This window comes from Pelophylax lessonae (assembly GCF_965119305.1).
Source record: "Pelophylax lessonae genome assembly, chromosome: 2".
NCBI lineage: Eukaryota > Metazoa > Chordata > Amphibia > Anura > Ranidae > Pelophylax > Pelophylax lessonae.
In genome coordinates, this window is record NC_138769.1 from 511,353,554 (window position 1) to 511,374,006 (window position 20,453).

Sequence of the window (20,453 nt, forward strand, 5' to 3'; positions counted from 1 at the left end):
TAGATAGATAGATAGATAGATAGATAGATAGATAGATAGATAGATAGATAGATAGATAGATAGATAGATAGATAGATAGATAGATTTAGGTCCATATATTTGGACACAAGCACAATTTTCATACGTTTGGCTCTGTATGCCACCAGAAAAAATGTAAATGAAACAATCCAATGAATTTGAAGTGCAGACTTTCAGCTTTAATTCAAGAGGTTGCACATACATATCAAGTAGAAATTTTAGGAGCTGCAACCATTTTTGTACACAGTCCCACCATTTTCAGGGGCTCAAATGTAATTGGACAAATGAATATATTCAAAAATAAAATGCTCATTTTTAATATTTTGCTGAGAAACATTTACTAGCAATGACTGCCTAAAGTCTGGAACCCTGGGAAATTACCAAATACTGGGTTTCCTCCTTTCTGATGCTTTGCCAGACTCTAACTACAGCTGTATTCAGGTATTGTTTGTTTGTGGGTCTTTCTGCCTTTAGTTTTGCCTTCAGAAAGTGAAATGCATGCTCAGTTGGGTTGAGATCAGGTGATTGACTCGCTCATTAGAGAATATTCCACTTCTTTTCCTTAAAAAAACTCCTAGCTTGCTCGCGGCTGTAATGTATTGTTGGCTCCCGGCAATACAGATAAAAAAACATGAAAAAACTGGCGTGGGGTTCCCTCCTCCCAGTCAATACCAGGTCCTTCCGGTCTGGTATGGATTTTAATGGATTTTAACATGCCAACATTAAAAAAAAGATGAAAAACAAAAATGGTGTGGGGTTACCCCCAATATCCATACCAAACCCTTATCCAAGCAAGCAGCCTGGCTGGACAGGATGAGGGGGGGACGAGCGAGCGCCCTCCTTCCTGAACTATACCAGGCCACTTTCCCCCAACATGGGGAGGGTGCTTTGGGGTGCCCCCCAAAGCACCTGGTCCCCATGTTGATGGGTCTCTTCCTGACAACCCTGGGCTGTGGTTGTGGGGGTCTGCGAGTGGGGGACTTATTGGAATCTGGAAGCCCCCTTTAACAAGGGGGCCCCCAGATCCCGCCCGTCCCCTATGTGAATGGATATCGGGTAAAAATAATAAAGACAAAAGCCAGTTTTTGACAAGTCCTTCGTCAAAAAATAAAAATAGTGTCCCCCGATATAAATCAATCATCACCCCGCCACACCCGAAAAATAGAAAAAAAAAGAAGCTTCTGTTTCTCAAGATGCCTTCTGCATAATGAGCTGTTTGAGTTGCATTTTTCCCTTTAGAAATGTCAGTATTGCTGCAGCAGGCTACATACATTGCACAAATGTGCCATTTTACAGGCACATTAAGGGGACCCTCCAGGCACTATATTAAAAGGAATTTTTCATTTTTATTGTTTCACTTTAAGCATCATTAAAATCACTGCTCCTGTAAAAATTGTTTTTTTAAAAAAATTTTTTGCAATGGTACATGTCCCCCAGGGCAGTACCCGGGTTCCCATACACTTTTTTGGGCAATGACTTAAGCCTTTAAAATTAGGACTTTTAATTTTTCATGTCCGAGTCCCATAGATTTCAATGGAGTTCTCATGTTCTAATGAACTTTTCCTCTGTTCGTGGTGTTCTGGTGCGAACCGAACCGGGGGGGGGGGGGGGGGTGTTTGGCTCATTACTAGCTGGCAGCACTCATACGTAGGGATGATCGAACTTTTGAAAAGTTTGGTTCGGCCAGAACACCCGAACTTCCCGAAAGTTCGGTTCCGGATTCCAGAACCCCATTGAAATCAATGGGACCCGAACTTCGGTAATCAAAAACCAAATAAATGCCCCTGAAAAGTGCCTAGGGTTCTGGGTCATGCCCCAGGGACTATTAATCACACAAAAAAAGTTCTTAAGAATTGTCGTTTTTGATAGAGAGCCAATTATTGAAAAAATTATTTAAAAAAAAAAAAGAGATTTCTTTGGATTTAGTGTCTGGGGGTTCTAAAAAGTGTACCTGTGAAGTTTCAGCTCTGTAGCATGTCCAGAACCAGAAAAAAAAAGATAATTTTTCTTCGAATTTGAATAGCGCAGGGATGGGGCTACGCTCCTTTCATACCTGGGCGTTTTTGTTTCAGGTGTTTATTGGGCATTTTTTGGGTGTCTTTGGAGGCAGGCATGACATCTGAACTTCTGTATAGGGGTATATATATATATATACTGTATATATATATATATATATATATATATATATATATATATATATATATATATATATATATATATATATGTGTGTTTGTATTTATATATATATATATAGAAATATATGTGTGTATATATATATATATATATATATATATATATATATATATATATATATAATCAAAATCACCATTTTGAAGCCCTAAAACCCAATAAATGCCCTTAAAAATGGCCTAGGGTTCTGGGTCATGCCCCAGGGACTATTAATCACACAAAAAAAAAGATCTTAAAAATTGTTGTTTTTGATAGAGAGCCAATTATTGAAAACATTATTGGAAATAATTGGATTTAGTGTCTGGGGGGGGGGTCTAAAAAGTGTATATATATATATATATACTGTATATGTAAGGGCTGTACATGCTGGAATTTAAGGTCCCAGTACCATGTGAATAATGAGAGCCATATATGACTTTGTAGATGTAGATGCATTGGCATTGACTATATATTGACTATATATGAGAGTTATGTCCTCTTCTAATACAGGACCTGTCAATGTTGCATATTAGCCTTGGCTGTTTGTGTGCCATGTTAATTATTATTTTGTTCAGTATCAGGCAAATACACAATAAATTCAGATTTTTGTGTTTCTTGGCATCCATACAAATTCTTATATGTTTCTTGGTGTTATTTTGAAATTGACTCGATAATGCATGTGTAAGTTAAAAAAAAAAAAAAAAGAACTAATAGTTTACATTTCTTTCATACACCACTGAGTGTTCACACTCAGTACAGATGTCTCAATTAAAGCATGGTGTACATTACACAAATGTCAAAGCTTCTAGGCAGTATTTCAATTAAAAACATTCAATTAATAAGTCAGAGAAATAATACATTAAACTGAACCAAAAAAAAAAAAATCACTTTGGTGAAATATAAAACAGAAGCGAATAATACACATGAAAAATATTTTTTTTTAACCTTGGAATATTAGCATTGACGTTTTCTTTCTGGTGACCATGAAATAGGATGCAAATTTCTTTGCCAGGTCTGTGCCTCATACGGAAGGCCAGGATACAGTCTCGAGGTCATGAATAAGGATGTCTAAATGTAAAAAGTGAAGTGGATTGGGGGGGGGGAGACCAAAACGACACCACATCCCAAAGATATAGACATTCAAAAAGAACCAAGTTAGGATTATGGGATTGTTAAAATGTAAAAAATATATATGAACACAAAGGTAAAAAAAATATATATTTTATTGTTACATATATCATGGTAAAATCCAACATTCAAAGGATAAGGAAGCCCTTAAAATTGTAACCCTCTCTCTGCTCCCTGACATTGTTAAGCAATAAGTGCTTTTGACACTGCCAAAATTGCTGGGGTCCAATTGCATTGCACCTTTTACAATTCTCTACTTTTAAAATCTTCTTACATAAATCAAGACCTCTTTTTGGATAAGGCTTAGTTTGGGATGTGGAGAGTGAAAATGCCTTATTGGCTACTAGTGCATACAGGAAAGGGTCACCTTTTCTGAAAAAGGGCAGGTGGATGGTGTGTTGAACCTTCCTTCCATAGCCCTTCTTCCCACTGGCAAATTATAAAAAAAAAACTTGTCAGAAAAAGCACCAAGTCTAGAACTATAAAACGGTAGTTCTTCTCTTTATTTGTGATGAGAGCAATAGAAAAATTATATTTAATTGAAGAATTTAGAGCCACTCCTTGGGGGAACTTTAATGCATATATATGTAGCCCTCTTTTGGAGGTTATAAAAAAGGCCCTTACCAAACAGGATATTGCACTAAACCTGAAGGTAAATAAGAGAACCAGACCATGTGCTAAGTGGAAGAATGGTATTTTTAATCAAGTCGGCAGTGCCTCCACCCAGGACAGGGCCTCTGTGAACAGAGGGTATTCGCTTCCTGGGAAAGTAACTAGTAATCTAAACAACGTAATTGGAAGCAGGAGAACTACTGTAACAGCATATAACATTAACCATAAGCATAAAGATGCACACCAGTATAGAAATAATACAAGCTTTACATAAGAAAAGATTATTAACAGTACATACATTCAATGTACAAACAGATATTAAAAGCAAAGGACCCAATAGGAGTCCTGGTAAAACTCTGCACATATACCCGGTATATATAGTGATTATTAGAGATATCTCCAGATTATTGTTGCAGCAAAGTCCCATTGCAGGGGCCCCGAAGGATTATGCAGCTTCTGTCTTTGTGTCTGCGGTAATAAAAAGAAAACCTCCAGGCATTACCCAACCAGTCTGGAATGCAGTCCTAGTTATCTGGTACTGTGCATGCGAGAAAATAATAGGGCAAAAGTACTGTTTTTGTCACAAGGATTCTGTAATACACTTGTGAAGCTTTGGGCAGCTACAGTGCAATGCATAATCATTTCTTTTGGTCTGGTATTAGTAGCATGGACAGATCCTTCCAAGATCTTTTCCCAACAACCCCCGAGTCAGGAAGTGACATACATAATTTTTCATTACAGGGTGATACTAGCAGCTGACAGCAGATGGCAGTGGATCTCTACATATGTTTGCTGTCCAAATCTCCAGTGCAACAGGGAAAGTTGATTATGTTTTCAAAATCATTATTGATTTCCAGCTACAGTTCCTCTGTTGGCTCCAGCATAATTACATCCTTCAATAGGTTCCAAAGAATACTGCAGCAGTCATGATATATGGAACAAGGTATTGACTAGTGCTTACACCCAAAAAAAATGAAGTGAAGAGAAGTAAATGTTTGACCAGTTGACAAAAACCTAAAAAAAAAGAAAAAAACAGTTATATTTTTTCCTCTATCATCAGCCACATGACTTTCTTACTACCTTTTTCCAATATATGCACTGAAATGTGTCATATGCTTCATTTAAACTTTTTTACTTTTAAATATATGGACTGATGTTGTGATTATTAACCACTTTACCACTAGAGCATTTTGCTGTCTTACGTCTGGGCCACTTTTTCCGATTCGGCACTGTGCGACTTTAACTGACAATTGCGCGGTCGTGCGACGCCGTACCCAAACGAAATTTACATCCTTTTTGTCCCACAAACAGAGCTTTCTTTTGGTGGTATTTGATCACCTGTGCGATTTTTACTTTTTGCGCTATAAACAAAAAAAGAGCGTTTGTTTTGAAAAAATAACAATATTTTTAACATTTTTTTTATATGAAATTCCCCCCAAAAAAGATGTAAAAATCTAATTTTTTTAAAATTTTTGGCCAATTTGTTTTCTGCTACCTATGTTTGGTAAAAAAAATCGCAATAAGCGTATTTTGATTGGTTTGCGCAAAAGTTATTGCGTTTACTAACTAAGGGAAAGATTTATGTCATTTTTGGTGTTTTTTTTTTAACGAGTAATGGCGGCGATCTGCGATTTTTTTTGCGGGACTGCGACATTGCGGCGGACAGATCGGACCCTTGACTGACATTTTTGACACTTTTGGGGGTACCAGTGACATTACTGCAGTAATCAGTGCTATAAATATGCACTGTTACTGTAAAAATGACACTGACAGGGAAGGGGTTAATTTTATTGGAGAGGGAGGGGTTAATGTATGCCTGGTGCTTACTGACGTGTGGGGGGGAGGTGACTGTGTGAGACAAGGACAGATCGGATGTCCAGCTATGCTGAACAGTCTGATCTGTCACTCCCTGTCACTGAGGAGATCCGCCCGCTCTGTTTACACAGGCGGGCGGATCTCCAAACTGGATTCCCTGACGATCGGGGCAGAGCAGCGGCGATCGCCGCTGCTCCTCCCCTGGCCCGACTCCCGCTGTGAATGAAAACAGCGGGAGCGCGCCTACGGCGGCGCGCGAGCGCCGCCTACAGGGGGAGGAGTCTGGCGACGTAGGTCTACGTCGTCAGACCTACAAGAGCCACTTTGCCGCAGTAGTACTATGGTACTCAGCGGTAAAGTGGTTAAAGCAGAGTTCCACCCATTTTTAATACGTTGGATTACATAGATGTATGTAATCCCCTTTAAAACGACTTTGAGGCTCGGTTCACATTTATGCGATGCGGGAAGGCTGCGAATTTGCAGCCTGTTCCCGCATCGCACACGCACCCCCGGCAGTTCACACTGCCATATGCGATACGCTGGGGGTGTCAATGTAATCTTAACGACACCCCCAGTTTGATCGCATATCGCAGTGCGATCGTGCAGTTCGCACAGGATGGGATCGCACAAGTGTGAACCGCTGTGCGATCCGATCCTGATGCGGCTGCAAAAATGCCTCCTGTGCGTGTTTGCTCCGGGTGCGATGCAAATTTAGCCATACAAACTGTATGGCTAAACTCGCACCGCACAGCTGATCGCATGTAATGTCGGAGCAGTGCGCTCCGATATTACATGCGAACCCGGCACTCGCACAAATGTATTACCCAGGAGCTGAGCTGTACTGTGTGTATTCAGGCCGTGACCTGCCCCGCCTCCGCCCCGCCTCCTCTCAGTGAGTTGTACTGTATGCATTGTATTCAGGCAGTTCTCTGCCCCGCCTCCGCCCCGCCTCCTCTCAGTGAGCGAGGACTGAAAGCATTATATCCTCACTAAGCTCACTGAGAGGAGGCGGGGCGGAGGCAGGGCAGGTCACGGCCCGAATACACACAGTTCAGCTCAGCTCCTGGGTAATACTGCGAGATTTCTGGCATGGAATACATCCCAGCACACACTGCGAATCGCCGAATGACGTCATCGCCGATCGGACCCCGAAGTGAGGAGAGGAGGAATAAACAAGAGAATAAGGTATTTACTAGCAAAAAAAAAAAAAAAAAAGTTTCCATTGGTAAAAGTCGTTTTAAAGGGGATTACATACATCTAAAGTTACGAAAATGGGTGGAACTCCACTTTAACATTTCTTCTTGTGCACACCAAAGCTGCAGCTGCTTATCAGTGTATTCTGATAGGTGCGCAGTCAAAGTACATGCTACAGAGCTGAAACTTCACATGTACACTTTTTAGACCCCCCAGATCTGAAATCCAAAGTAAAAATCAAAAAATCTTTTTTTTTTTTTTCAATAATTGGCTTTTTTATCAAAAATGACAATTTTTAAGAACTTTTTTTGTGTGATTTCGTATCTGGGGGGTCTAAAAGGTGTACCTGTGACGTTTCAGCTCTGTAGCATGTTCAGAACCAAAAAAAAAAAGGATTGTTTGTATTAGAACACTTTCAGCTCAGGGGGTTAGCTTCTCTTCTCGGTTTTCACACCTTGCCGGTTTCAAAGCAGGCATTTTTTTGGGTTCTTTGCAGTCAGGAAAAACATCTGAACTTGTGTATAGTGGTACTGTGCACAGGTTCTGATGTTTTGCCTGCCTCCAAAAACTCCCAAAAAATGCCAGCAAAAACACACCTGGGCATTTTTTTTTTTTTTGACGCTAGCGTTTTTTTGGCATTTTTTTGGGGTTCTTTTGAGGCAGGCAAAACATCTGAACTTGTGTATAGTGGTATATATACACACATAATTATATGTATATAGACACCTAGCCATATATAGGTGTGATAGTAGCAGAAATATATTACTGTAAATGATTTCATTAGCGCAAGCATATATTTCTGCTACTATCACACCTATATATGTCTAGGGGTATATATACAGACATATATGTGTATATATACCCCCTATACACATGTTCAGATGTCATGTCTGACATCAAACATGTCCTCAAAAAAGCACTGGCAGTGGCAGCCCCTGCAGCATGAAAAATGCTTGGCTGGTGAGAAGCCATATGCCTGTCCCGAAGCAACTCAGAGAAATGATCATTTCTCTATAGCGGTCACCCTGCTATGGAAGGGTTTTGTCACCCTTCCATAGCAGTCACTGTCAGTTAACCCTACACTACACTACGGTCCCTTTACACTTAACACTTTCCCTACAGAAACTAAATTTTTGAAGCTAACTTAAGTGTAAAGGAGCACTCTAACTACACTAGATATCCCTTTCCTCACACTAAAAATAGCTAAATGACACTTTGTAACACATTAGAACAGAACAGCATTCCACTCTATTCCATGTCCCGTACAAGAATGCTAGGAATTTGGCGGGGGCGATCTTATATACTGGGGGGCGTATTCACTAATGATTGGTCTAGGGACCCCCTAGTCACTCCAATCACATTCCTAGTATTCTCCTGCCCCCTCAATTGGCTTTTGCTAATGGTTCTGGTCCAATCACAGGCTTTTAAAGCCCATTTCCTGAAGCATTGCATTTTGGGCGGTTCTGGTTGCCGAATTCCGAACTTTTTGGGCAAAAAGTTCTAAATTCGGCCGAACCTCGAACACCCAATGTTCGGGCCGAACCGATGGTCGACTCGAACCGTTCGATCATCCCTAGTCTCTAAACACACTTTTAAAACAATAGAAACTCATTTAAACACATAAAAGATACTGAGAGACATAGCAAGAGCTATGGAAAACACAAAAATATTTAATTTTTAATGATTTATAAAATTAACATTACAGAAAAAAACACAATATACCGGGACCGCAAAAACTGATCCGCAATGGAGCGGGGGTTTACTGTATATATAAATATATACACTGCTCAAAAAATTAAAGTGACACTTTGAAAACACATCAGATCTCAATGGGGAAACATATCATGCTGGGTATCTATACTGTTATGGACTGGATAATGTGTTAGGAACAAAAGGATGCCACATCCTTTGATGGAAATGAAAATTATCAACCTACAGAGGGCTGAATTCAAAGACACCCCGAAAATTAAAGTGAAAAAATTATGCAGCAGGCTAGTCCATTTTGCTGAAATTTTATTGCAGCAACGCAAAATGGTACTCAGTAATTTGTATGGCCCCCACATGCTTGTATGCATGCCTGACAATGTCAGAGCATGCTCCTAATGAGGCTATGGAGTTCTAAAGTTCTAAATTCGGCCGAACCTCGAACACCCAATGTTCGGGCCGAACCGATGGTGGACCCGAACCGTTCGATCATCCCTAATGGTAATATGACAGCCATGTGTATAATGACACTATAGCAAAGTGTAAGGAAACAAATACACTAAAGTGTGCAACATTGCATGTGCAAATGCACTTGCCTAACTTGATATGAGAGTGTTGTGAGTTTCAGAAGGAACCGGTTGAAATTCGGCACGTGTTTGCCAGAGGCGTAATTAGAGTCTTCAAGAAACCATGAAAGGTTGGAGAATGGGGCCAACTGGGGCACTTCTCACTGATCCAGGGGCCCTTTACTACCATTGTGGGACCCTTTATTATGGTCCTGCAGCGCGTCACCTTCCTGCCATCTTCTGGTCTCCCCACAGTGGCGGAATGCCAGAGCACAGTCACAAGTGTTACCTTTGCGACCCTGGCAGTTCTACCACTGGTGTCAGTTTTTTATTTTTGTTGGGTTATTATAATTTTTTTACCATTTTATTTATTTATTTTACAATTTTGTTTTTTGATTTTTTTTTTTACATATTTTTAGGACCCTAATTGGTGGGCTTTGGTAAAATATCAGGGATCTAAACAGACACCTTATGCCTCATTTTTGAGACAGAGAAAGGGACGAAGGACAGATTCATCAGTCCCTTTCTCTGCCTTAGCTGCCTTCTCTGCCTTAGCTGCACAGAATGAATAAACAGGAATAGCTATAATAGCTTACTATGCCCCAGCTATAAATTAATAAAAAAAAAAAAAAAAAAAACACGGTCAGGGATCAATACCGATCGCTGACTCTATTCATTAAGACAGGGAATGGTTGGTAAATTACACATTTTATGGCTGTGTAGATGAGAAATGGAAAACTGCACTCCGACTTGAAGATGAATAAAATTTATTTATTGAAGAATCCAAAAATCCATCATGTACAAAAATATCAGAGACAGGGGACAAACATAGTTGACGCATTTCACGAAGTTAGATTCGCTTGGTCATAACTATAGTTATGTATATCATAGTTATGACTAAGTGAATCTAGGTTCTTCTACATGCCATCGCCCCCATTGCCCTCCTACCCAGGCAAACAGGGGGGGCCACACGGGCCCCTTGGAGAATGGGGCCGGGTCGCAATGGTGACCCCTTCTCAACCCCTGTACGTACCTCCCTGGTGTTTACCATTGTCTGTTCAACAGAAGCCGGTCTAATGACTGGCTTCTGTTGAATGATCCTGCTGGAAAACCAGCACTGCAGCACTGATCTGTGTATTCTGACAGGGCAGGAGTCCCCCTGTCAGAAAACAATAGCACAGCAGGGAGATCCCTGCATATACATTATTTGTGTGGATGTGGGGGATCTGTCAGGTTTGTTTTTCATTGCACCCACTGATTGAAATAAAAAACTATATATGTATGCCCTGCTTAAGGGCGCAAATCTGTCTAAATAAGGTATGTGTATTACTTGAGATTTTGCTAAAAGACAGTTTAGATGTAATCAGTGCTTAGCCTGGAGGTCTAGTAGAAGGTCTAGTAGATGGGTCCCAGAAGAAAGGTATATAAACTGTTTATGTGCTGTGCAGGTATTTTAATAAGCAACATTGTAAAGGGCTGCGCAAACTGTTGGCACTGTATAAATCATGTATATTATTAATAAAAAGCACTGCTGAGTTAGGTATTAGGACAAGTTTACTATCAAAAGAAATAGCCTACTGATTCTAGGACTAGGAAGGACTGATCTAATCAGGAGAATCACATATTCATTGCTTCCTGGTTGGTTCTCCTAAATATCTGTATGTTGTAGTAGGATCTGCAAACAATCACGTAGTCTAAGAAACCAGGGAATTTTTCTTTATGAACTGCAATTCTATGCAGATTTGTCCAGGAGAAATTCCAGAAAAAATAAAATCACAATTTATTGATGTGGTCGATTTTCAGACAGATTTGTCACTGTTGATGGGTTTACTTAAAAAATAAACCTGATACTATGAATGTGAGCCTGACTTACCATGTAGAAGAAGAAGCTGAATACTTACCTGTTCAATAAGGATGAGGTTCAGGTTTAGAGCCTCCTTGGGTTCAAGGCTGATTTCAAAGCTTTGCCAAACCTCTGAATGTATTGTCAAAAATTTGCACCTCAATCCTTAATGCACCACATAACCTAGTCAGATGGGTCCCTGTAGGTCAACAATTTGAAAGAATTGGCAAGCCAGCTCCCCTTTTCCCTAACACGCACGCACACACGCATCATTATCAGTGTGTGTCAGAGCTAGGGTGTGTAGTGGTTAGGGAAAGCTGACTACAGGGAGAGATACTTTGCTAGAGTATACTGTGTTACACTATGTTATACATTGCTATAAGGTGCTATACTGTTGATTGCAGTGTGGTGAGCTACATACCATTGTGTATCCCCTTATGTTCACAATTCCATGGACCTAACTGTCCTTCTTATGATACCTTTTTTCTGCATCAGCAGAAAGTGAGTCCAAAAGTTGAAGTTGAAGTGAAAAAACTGAAATGGGTCTTTCAACATAATGGTCCATAGTACACTAGCATATCTATCAATGAATGGTTCAAAAAGCTTAAACAGTTATGAACTGCCCTAGGCAAAGCCCTAACTTGATTCCCATTAACATTTTGTAGGGGGATTTTGAAAAAGGCAAAAATCTTGAAATACAGCTGCAAGAAAAAGTATGTGAACCTTTTGGAATGATATGGATTTCTGCACAAATTGGTCATAAAATGTAATCTGATCATCATCATTATCTAAGTCAAAACAATAGACAATCACAGTCTGCTTAAACTAATAACACACAAAGAATGAAATGTTGCCATGTTTTCATTGAACACACCATGTAAACATTCACAGTGCAGGTGGAAAAAGTATGTGAACCCATGGATTTAATAACTGGTTGAACCTCCTTTGGCAGCAATAACTTCAACCAAACGTTTCCTGTAGTTGCAGATCAGACGTACACAATGGTCAGGAGTATTTCTTGACCATTCCTCTTTACAGAACTGTTTCAGTTCAGCAATATACTTGGGATTTCTGGTGTGAATCACTTTCTTGAGGTCATGCCACAGCATCTCAATCGGGTTGAGGCCAGGACTCTGACTGGGCCACTTCAGAAGGCGTATTTTCTTCTGTTTAAGCCATTCTGTTGTTGATTTACTTCTATGCTTTGGGTCATTGTCCTGTTGCAACACCCATCTTCTGTTGAGCTTCAGCTGGTAGACAGGATGGCCTTAAGTTCTCCTGCAAAATGTCTTGATAAACTTGGGAATTTATTTTTCCTTCAATTATAGCAATCTTTCCAGGCCCTGACGCAGCAAAGCAGCCACTCCTAGGGAGAGTAGCAGCAGTGCTGAACTTTCTCCATTTATAGAAAATTTGTCTTACCATGGACTGATGAACAGCAAGGCTTTTGGAGATACTTTTATAACCCTTTCCGGCTTTATGCAAGTCAACAATTCTTAACCGTAGGTCTTCTGAGAGCTCTTTTGTGTGAGGCATCATTCACATCAGGCAATGCTTCTTGTGAAAAGCAAACCCAGAACTGGTGTATGTTTTTTATAGGGCAGCTGTAACCAACACCTCAAATCTCATCTCATTGATTGGACTCCAGTTGGCTGACATTTCACTCCAATTAGCTCTTGGAGATGTCATTAGTCTAGGGGTTCACATACTTTTTCCACCTGCACTGTGAATGTTTACATGGTGTGTTCAATAAAAACATGGCAACATTTCATTCTTTGTGTGTTATTAGTTTAAGCAGACTGTGATTTTCTATTGTTGAGACTTAGATGATGATCAGATCACACAGATCATGACCAATTTGTGCAGAAATCCATATCATTCCACAGGGTTCACATACTTTTTCTTGCAGCTGTATATGTTTTTTGGGGTGGTGGGAAATTGTGTTTGATATTTTTCTTGCTAGGGCCTCTTTTAAGTTTTGAGTGTGCAGTATACACTGGTTGCTGAACAATTGTTTAGCTGCCCTTTGTACACAGCAAGGCAAGATAATGCATTGCTGTGTGGTAACTAGTATGCATTTAAAGCACCACACATTCACCCTCCTATTGTCAAAATTTCAGTAAAAGATTAGCATTCCATTCACTTTAATAATACTTCAATGAGAGGCAGGTCCAAAATGAAAATCCGAGGTGCTTCACATGGCTGTAGTTGGGGAACAAGTAGGTCCTTCAGGTGTATAGAATGCATTTTCCCCTGGATACCATTGCAACAGTGATCTTCCGACGCTCTGAAGGGTAATATGAGCAGCTGCACCTGTAGCCTGTCAAGCGCCCACCCTTTTGACCCCCCTGCTACATTCATAGAAACCCTACTATTGTTTTCCATAATAAAAAGCGCTCTATGAATGGAGGACTGTAGGATGAGTGAAAGGACCGCCTCCTTTAAATAGAACAAATAATAGCCAAAAAGGGCAGGCATAGTCCATTCTTCACAAGTGCCTGTCAAGAGCACCAGATGATCCCCGTTGGAGAAATAGCAGGGTCAGAACACTGAAGATTTCAAGAAACACAGCAGCAACCAGTACATGAAAGACTCTCAGTTCATGGTAAGTACATTCCCTAGTGCTGGGGTTTTTTTTATTCCATAAACATTTTGCTTACTTTGGGACATTGTCTTAGTAATCAATTAGTATATATATATATATCTATATATATATTTTTTTTTTTGCATTTTCTGATCATCTGAGAGATGATTACGGCCACACACATCTACACAGGTTGAACTGGATGGACTATTGTCTTTATTCAACCACACCTACTATGTAACTATGCAACTATGTAAAATGCATACAGTATAGTTTTTTTCTTAAAAGTCTATGCAGGTTAAATGAACTCCTTTTAAGTCCATGTTTAATAATATAAAGTAAATGTTTTTGACTTTAAGCAAATTGTAATCTTTGTATGCTTGATATTTGCAGAACCTTCGTTCTATACAATACCTTTAAGTGGATGTAAATCCTCACATATACCCAGTTAGGTGAACGGTCTCAGATGATACACAGAGATTAAACAAAACTCCCTACATAAGTTTTATTTGTATATCTGCTGTCTTCAGCATTGTATACTGTTTAGAAAGTAAACATCGTGTTAGAGTTTTCTCTTCCTGTTCCAGCACTGCTGGAACACAGCACGTTCTCAAGATTGCAAAACAAGTTATATAGAAGGCCTGGTTAATATTATTATACAGGATTTATATAGCGCCAACAGTTTACGTAGCGCTTTACAAAATTAAGGCAGACATTACAGTTACAATACAATTTGATACAGTAGGAATCAGAGGGCTCTGCTCATTATTATTATTATTATAATATAGGATTTATATAGTGCCAACAGTTTGTGCAGCACTTTACAATATGAGGAAAGACAATACACTTACAATATAATTCAATACAAGAGGAATTGGAGGACCCTGCTCAGAACTTACAATCTAAGAGGGAGGGTTAAGTGATACAAAAGGTAATAACTGTGGGGATGAGCTGATGGAGAAAATAAAAAACAGTTTACTAGTTAAAAGCATGATAGGCTTCTTTAAAGAGAAGAGTTTTCTGGGATTGTCTAAAGATGAATAGATTTATATATAGTCAGACAGATTGAGGTAGGGAGTTCCAAAGAAAGGAAGAAGCTTGGGAGAAATCCTGATATGCGAGCAGGGGAGGAAGTGACAAGGAAGCCCGAGAGCAGGGGGCCTTGGGAGGACTGAAGAGTTGAAAAACGTAAAAGGCCTGATTTCACTCAACCACTAGAGAACTATATAGAGTATATAACGCTATAACGCTCACTGGGCTGTAATAAATTCACATTTTATTAATCAGAAGTATAAGCAAAAGTAAATTACAGTTTTTCATGTTGTAGACTTACCGTTATACTCCCACCGTTCAGAGCATTCACCCCTATCACTATTACATATTCTCTGTAGGTGATCTATGGGTTAATCTTTGAGTGCCTATTATTGAGGACCAGAAGACAGCGGTGTGGTTTATATTTTAAAACCAGGCTGTAGCTGGGGGCAGAGTTGTAAAAGGCTTTGTAAACTATTGTTAGTACTTTGAATTTTATTTGTTGGGTGAGTGAAAGCCAGTGGAGGGACTGGCAGAGAGGAGTGGAGGAAATTGAATGATTGGTAAGGTGGATTAGTCTTGAAGCAGCATTCATGATGCAGAATATCCCTATATCAAAGATGGGAATCTCAAGCCCAATTGAACATGATTAATGAAAAATTGACAGCTTGGCTCTAGTATACTATACCCAAATTCCATCAAGTTTGGGACCCTTAAACCTCCACCTATCTTCTGCAAGATTTTTATCACTGTCTCCTAGTGCTGTGTTGGCTTACATCCCTATGCCATTGCACCGGGACCTTGGGACCCTTCAACCAACTCCTCCCCCTTTTTTCTACCTCGCTTCTATCTCCTCTTTTCTATATTCTCTTCTAATTCTGTCCTCTTCATCTCCTTGCACTAATGCTTCAAGTGAAGCCCAGTTGAGTATTCAGTATTGATACTGATAACCCTAATATGACACCCACCTGTGGCCTGTACTGTTGTCATATGTGTTTTATTAATACTGTACTTCTTTATCTGATGTTTGTACTAATACTTATATGTTGATGCAATATATGTACATTTCTCTGCCTTTTCTTGAAATGTAATAAAGAACAAGAAATTAAAAGAAACAAAGATACAGTATAATATGTTATGTTCAGAAATTTGAATATATTTGCAATGAAAAAGTCTTAGGCTCCGTTTACATGTCAGCGTATGGATCGCGGCGTGATTCTGCCCGCGATCCGGAGATTATTGCAAATCGCGGGACGCCTGTGCGTTGCCCGTGATTTGCAATAGCCCCCCAAATGCTGAGCGATGTTGCCGCGATTTCCGCCTGCCGAATCGCGGTAACATCGCGCAAAAAAAAATCGCAGTACGCATTACGCCCAAAAAAGTACAAGAGCTTCTTTGGAGCGTATTGCGTCCCGCGATTTTTTTTGCGCGATGTTACCGCGATTCGGCAGGCGGAAATCGCGGCAACATCGCTCAGCGTTTGGGGGGCTATTGCAAATCACGGGCAACGCACAGGCGTCCCGCGATTTGCAATAATCTCCGGATCGTGGGCGGAATCGCGGTGATTCTGCCCGCGATCCAAACGCTGACATGTGAATGCAGCCTTAATGCAATGGTAACAGATTTGCAAATTTAAATTCTACTCTTGTTATTTAAAACTATAAACTGATCATTACACTTATTTATATGACTTTTCAAATTATTATTTCATAAACAGGATTTTTTTTATATATTTCAGCCTACAGAATGTGGTGTTACCAGATTATCAAATAAAGAATATCTACGTATGAATTGCTTTTCACAAAGTAAGGCAATCATTTCACAAAGTGGCAATTTTTTCCCCAAAGTTAAATATATTTAAAAGAATGAGGGAACTTTAATGTTAACTATTATTTTTTAAATTTTGAAATTGAAATAATTAGATCTTTCACCTGTCAAATATAAAATAATGAATCAAGGAAAAGAAATGCACATTTAAAAGGCCAGGTCATGAAATAAGAACATCATGTTCAATTTAAGATACACTAAAATGACATTTTAATGAATATTTATTTTCAAAGACTTTTAGAATTCATCCATATTGTCAATTAAACTTTATTTTATGCTTGACTGTTAACAGGAGTATTGAAGTGATGGCTGGATAAGAACAGGCAGGATGACACTGACCTTGTTATAATGCTAATTGGATCATCTATGTGATTTTAAGGTTATGTGATATTCTTACTAAAGGCCCGTACACACGTACCGATCGTCGGCATACAAACGTCGGTGGACGAAGGATCTGCCGATTGTACGCGTGTTAGTATGGTGCCTCCGACAGCTGTCTGCGCACAATCCGCGGACAAAAGTCTTTCTTGCAAACATGAAAATTTTTGTATGCCGACACCAGAACGGACGATTGTTCGCCTGTCAGTACACAATTCGGCCGACAGACCGCAGATTTGCAAGACTGGGCATGCTCAGAAAATTAAAAACACAGGGAAAGTTAACCATTACATGACATCACTTCTGCAGTCAGCTGAAGTCTGCAGACAAAATTCTTGTGCTGTCCTTGTGCTGTCTTTGCACTTTTCAACAGACACCGACATCCCGGGGAGAAAAGAGGAACATTTGTATGCCGACCATCGGTACGTGTGTACGGGGCTTTACCTCTGATTTTCTGTGTCTACGTTATATTTCTAAAAACATTTACATCTTCTTCTTAACATTTCACAATTTAAATTAATCAGGGATATAAAGGGAAATCCTTATGTCTTTACCACTTCAATATTAGCATGTTAGACCCTGTTCCTTTCTGGGCCATGTCCAATATTCTGGTATTGTGATAGTTTGATGCATGTATGAACCCTGATGTTCTGGCTGCCTATCACATTTCTTGAATCCCTAAAATGCCAGAATAGTACAAACACCACCAAAATTATCCCCTTATGGAATGTACACCCCAAGGAATGTCATAAAGGGCATGGTGAGTATTTTTAAGATCTAATTTTTTGCCTCAAATTTGTGGAAAATAAAAAAAGTTAATTAGGTTTTTTTTCACACAATTGTCATTTTACAACATTCAACATGGGTATATTTACTATTACACAACAAAACAAATTCTTCTAGTATGGGGATACCACAGCTGCCAAGAGGAGTGCAAAATCTAAGGGTCACCTTTCAAGGGGCATACATTATGTCTTTGATTTCCTGATTAGAGGTCACATTGTCAAAGGCTCTGACGTGCCATGACAGATCACATTTTTGAAAGTTGAAACCCGAAAGTATTTGATAAGTATTTTTTTTTTTTTTTTTGCCACATGGTTTTATAAAATAAAGAAAGAAAATAAAAATGTTGTTTTTTTTTTTTTTGTTGTTGTTTTTTTTGGGTTCTGAATTGTAAGGGTTGTGGGTTGTAGACAGACAGGCACCAGTCACTTTAGAGATGCTTAAGGAAAAGCTTATTTCCCACCATAAGTCCTAAGGAGAGAGTGATAGGGCACAGAACCCCCAAAATATATGGCAGACTCAATAATTCTATCTACAATCACAGCAGAGTGACACCAGGCAGGTTTGTAATCAAGAAAAAAAGCAGAATGTATTATTTTTTTAAAAAAGCCTCCTAAATATTGTTCTGTGATGATGCACACTATACAAGCAGCTTTTACGAGGCCGCAGTTTCACAAAGAGGCAACTGGCATGTTTTAATCAAGTAATCAAATCTAGTGTGTATTATTTTACAGAAAAAAGACAGAAATATAGTGCTGACTATGTAAGCAGCTATTACAATATCACAGTTTCCCAGGGTGACAGCAGACAGGTTTATAAATAAAGAATCTGTTATCTCAGGGGTTGGGAACCTTTTTAGCTGAGAGAGCCATGAACACCACATATTTTCAAATGTAATTCCGTGAGAGCCATACACTATATTTCAGGGATCGGGAACCTTTATTTAATATTCATATTCATGGGCCGCAGCTATAAAGTGAGTAGATGGAGCCGTGTGAAAGTGAATGGAGTCCGGTCGGGAAGAGAGCAGAGCAGGCAGGTATGCAATGAGGCCGGAGTGGTGAAGTGCCTGCAGGCCTGCGAGTGATGGAGGTGAGTATAGGCCCTGAGAAAATGGCAGCCGGCCGCTGAAGGCCTCAGAAGTGGATGTGAGAGGCAGCTCTCGCGGGTCCCCGGGTGTCAGAGGGAAAGGAGATCGTGTCTGTCTGGGCACAGGGAGCGGATGGCAGGTCTCCTTACCGGGCGGTGATTGCCAAGGCCCTCATATGCACAGCACAGGAGCCGGCGGCGGTACCGTGAGTAGGCCGCGGGGTCCGTAGCGCTGAATCCAGTCACCCAGAGATGAACTGAGGGTAGCGGTGGATAGCCCACAAAGTGTAACGTCGATGGGTGCAGAAATCTCCTTGGCACCGGGCACAGCTACGGGGATGGCACTGGATTGAGTGGTAGACGCAGCGGAGCTCTGGGACTACACGTCCAGCGCGGCTCACTTCCGGACATGCCCCCCTTTATTAAAGATTTGTCTGCGAGCCAGATGCAGCCATCAAAAGAGCCACGTCTGGCTCGCGAGCCATAGGTTCCCTAGCTCTGTGTTATCCCAACATTTCATATTCCTGTTATGAGTCTGTTGCACAATGTACTTGTGTTAAAAAGTATCTTTATCTCTTTGCATTGCTTTCTTTGTGTGAGATACCTGGTGATCCTGCCAGGTCCCTGCTTTCCTATTTCATGCTGATATCTTTTCCAACATGGTAAATTTTCTGGCTGTGCTGGTAGAACAGCCTGCCTGGCCTCCAATGGTCAAACTTCTGCTGACATACACCCCCCCCCCCACTGTACCAATCAATAAACCGTGCAATATTGTAAGTGAGGGTTTGTCTATGCTCAACAGGAATTGATTGTACACCAACGCATAGATAATATTACCCTTATCTCTAATGAACTGATGTCCCCTCAAGACACATTACATATACTGGTCAAATGTGAAACAGCAAAACCATTCAATAAAAAAAAACATGCATGTAACTACTTAAATGGGATTAAATTAAGTAAAATAGGAAGCAAATCAGCTAAATAGCCACACATGGGAATGGTCCATGATCTAAAATAATACTTTTCTAAAGCAGTAATACTTTATTACATAATAACAAGGCATCTTAGTCTGGTTTCTCTTGCTGTCTGGCATTTTCCATATTGGTAGACTTTTTTTGCAATGTACCATGTTCATAAGCTATTCAAACATCAAAGCTTTAATGGCATTCCAGTCTTAGTCTGTAGAGTTTAATATTGAGTTGGCCCACCCTTTGCAGTTATAACAGCTTCAACTCTTCTAGGAAGGCTGTCCACAAGGTTTACGAGTGTGTCTATGGGAATGTTTGACCATTCTTCCAGAAGTTAATTTGTGAGGTCAGGCACAGATGTTGGACGAAAAGGCATGGCTCGCAGTCTGCAATCTAATTCATCCCAAAAGTGTTCTATCGGTTGAGGTCAGGACTCTGCACAGGCCAGTGAGGTTCCGCCACCCCAAACTTGCTCATCCATTTCTTTATGAACCTTGCTTTGTGCACTGGTCCAAATCATTTTCTGGAGGGGGGATTATGGTGTGGGGTTGTTTTTCAGGGGTTGGGCTTGGCCCTTAGTTCCAATGAAGGGAACTTTTAAGGTGTCAGCATACCAAAACATATTGGACAATTTAATGCTCCCAACGTTGTTGGAACAGTTTGGGGATGGCCCATTCCTGTTCCAATATGACTGCGTACCAGTGCACAAAGCAAGGTCCATAAAGACACGAATGAGCGGG